The following is a 2,935-nucleotide window of genomic DNA, read 5'->3' as shown; positions in this document are numbered from 1 at the left end:
AGACTGACAGACAGACAGACAGACAGACAGACTGAGACAGAGCGAGAAAGAGACACAGATAGACAGAGTGAGAGACAGAGACAGAGCGAGAGAGAGAGAGAGAGAGAGAGAGAGAGAGAGAGAGAGAGAGAGAGAGAAGAGAGAGAAGAGAGAGAGAGAGAGAGAGCGAGCAGTAAGGCCAAATATCATTATTACATGTATCTTTAAGCCTTCTCCGACAGAGGCCTCGCGATGTCGAGTTCTGTACCAGTGTACTTATGAAACGATCGTCAGAGACAGTCGCACGATATGGGTTCAAGTCTCATATAAGAAAATCTATTTTATCGAGTACCTTTCTCTTTCTGCAGAGATGCATTTGCCACTTGGCCTGGGTTGAACCAGACAGGCAGGGCCGAAGCAGCCCACCTCTTAAATAAACCAACGTTGTGTCGATGGGGGTGTAAAACTTGCAATAGAGCAATCAGTCCCGTGTCACTAAGTGAGCTTAATCGGTCACGAATGACTTTCACTTATTATGTGATGTCACGAGCCTTACCTGTCATGTCTGGAGTCTCAGTTGTCATGTCATGTAATATCACTGGCCTCAACTGTCATGTCAGGTCGTGTCACATCATCGGCCTCAACTGTCATTTCATTTCATGTCACATCATTGGCCTCAACTGTCATGTCACACCATTGGCCTTAATTGTCATGTCATGAGCCTCAACTATCATATCATGAGCCTCAACTGTCATGTCACATCATTGGCCTCAACTGTCATGTCATGTCATGTCATGTCACATCATTGGCCTCAACTGTCATGTCATGTCATGTCACATCATTGGCATCAACAGTCATGTCATGTCACTAGCTTCACCTGCCATGTCATGAGGCTCATCTGTCATTTCATATCATGTCGTGTCGTGAGCCTGTCTTTATCTGCATACTCATACATGATACACTTACAAGACGTTACTGTGAGCACCCTCTATCAGCGATATTGTCTGTGCCTGTCTCCACATGAGCAGTCTTTGTCAACTGATACTGTCTGTCTACGTCCCTCCCTTGAAAAGCTATGTCACGTGATGTTGTATGTATCTGTTGTATCATAATCAAACTCAGCCACGTGGTATAGACTTTCTTATCATAATCAACCGCTGTCACGTGATATTGTCTGTCTTTTATAATCAAACTCCGTCACGTGATATTGACTGTTTTATCATAATCAACCTCTGTCACGTGATATTGACTGTCTTAGTCCTATCATAATCAACCTCTGTCACGTGATATTGACTGTCTTATCATAATCAACCTCTGTCACGTGATACCGTCTGTCTCAGTATCATTGCCATCAGCCTCAATCACGTGATGTCATCGGTCTCTCCCTGATCCTCACTCACCAAGCACTCCAACTACCGTCAGTCCGGAGACCTGCCGCGATGACTCTTCCGAAAAAAACAACCCTACATCGTCCCCAGAGCTTTGTTTTACTCCCTACTTTCCAGCCTCATTACATAAACCCAATATCACATCTGAGTTTACCTCCAGTTTCTCTCTTTTTCTTGCTTCTTTGCCTCAGGTAACACAAACCAACAGCACACCTGCGTTTTATATCAAATGGCTGTTGCCTATCTAACAATATTTCTCGTCGATTGAAACATTTCCTCGACCCGGAGATAACCCTAAATAAATACGGTAATCCTCTTTGCCCTAAGATTACTTTGTGCTAGCACAGGTATATTACATTTATAAAGACTGTTAACCCGTGACCAAAGGTCTTTGCCAACGAGACTTTTCAGCAAAGGTCAAGAACCTGCGAATGTCACGCTCGAATTTCTGCGTATTTACGAGCCACTGAAATCATCGACCGTTCTACTTCTCTGCGTCTCAATGCCAGGAAAGTACAACAACAGCTGACACTGATACTTCCAGTCAAAGAATCTCAGGATGAAATACAGTCAAACAGTGTCTCTTATTTTTCCAAAGCCACCGAAGCATGATGAAGTTTCATAAAGACTGATGAAGGCACACCAATGTGAAGTAAATTATATTATATTCCGGTCAATTGTTACAAATAATGACCTTTCTTGTCGAGCAGTTGTCCGGTCGCACAAAACCAGTGTATGGCTCCGTGCCAGGCCATGGACCCCTTATCAGCCGGGAATTGACGAATTGTGCCATTTTATTACCGCCACGGAAGAACGAAGAATTTGAGTGTAAAAAAAGGGGGGGAGTTGGGGGTGGAGGAGAAAAACTGGTTAAATATATACGAGGGTGTAGGCCAAGCGATAGTGTCTATCTAATTATTATAATCAACCCCTGTCACGTGATATTGTATGTCTCTCTCTCTCCCAGAAAGCAGCCTAAATATATTACTAAATACATTTACTGCGATTTTTTCTTCTCCAAAAATCTCTTCCCTCTCCGATGTCAGTTCCACGAGTAGCAAATTACTGTGTCACAGTATGCATGAAACTGTTGGTGGATCAGTGAGAGCTACGAAAACAGCTCGTACGTTGCTTCGACAGTCACATACCATTATTAACTAGGGCGCGGTCAAATATTCATGGCGCAACTTAATGTCAGACATTTCAACTATTGAACACAGACTCTCCACCTTTCGCAAGGCGACTTGTCAATTTGTCTCAGATGATCAATATTTTTTTTAAACACCTGAAAAATATGCTTAAGTTGAGACAAACTGATATGCATTGCTACGTAAAGAAAAGGCGACACTGGTTCACCTGTTATAGATGAGATATTAGAAAATAAGTTGCTCTGCACATTTTTAACCACACTATAAATACCGGTATTGTTGAAGTTCATCTCCCAAAAAGGAAAGGGCAATATCAGGGGCGGGGGCTGAGGTACATATCTATGCTTCAAACTTCAACACCCCTGGCAAGACACGAGACCTGGTTGAAAATATTCCACGCTCAACATGGAACCCCCCCCC

The 2,935-nt window shown here is 43.2% G+C and overlaps 1 protein-coding gene across 1 annotated transcript in view; it reads right to left on the bottom strand.

Annotated features, from left to right (window-relative positions):
• The window catches only part of LOC101851114 (broad substrate specificity ATP-binding cassette transporter ABCG2), a gene marked incomplete in the record, with an annotated part of 42,038 nt that overhangs the window by 29,586 nt on the left and 9,517 nt on the right, over positions 1 to 2,935 (bottom strand).

The sequence above is a fragment of the Aplysia californica genome, unplaced genomic scaffold, assembly GCF_000002075.1.
Source record: "Aplysia californica isolate F4 #8 unplaced genomic scaffold, AplCal3.0 scaffold00098, whole genome shotgun sequence".
Lineage (NCBI taxonomy): Eukaryota > Metazoa > Mollusca > Gastropoda > Aplysiida > Aplysiidae > Aplysia > Aplysia californica.
The sequence above is the reverse complement of the archived record's forward strand: the minus strand, read 5'-3'. Positions and strand labels throughout refer to the sequence as shown.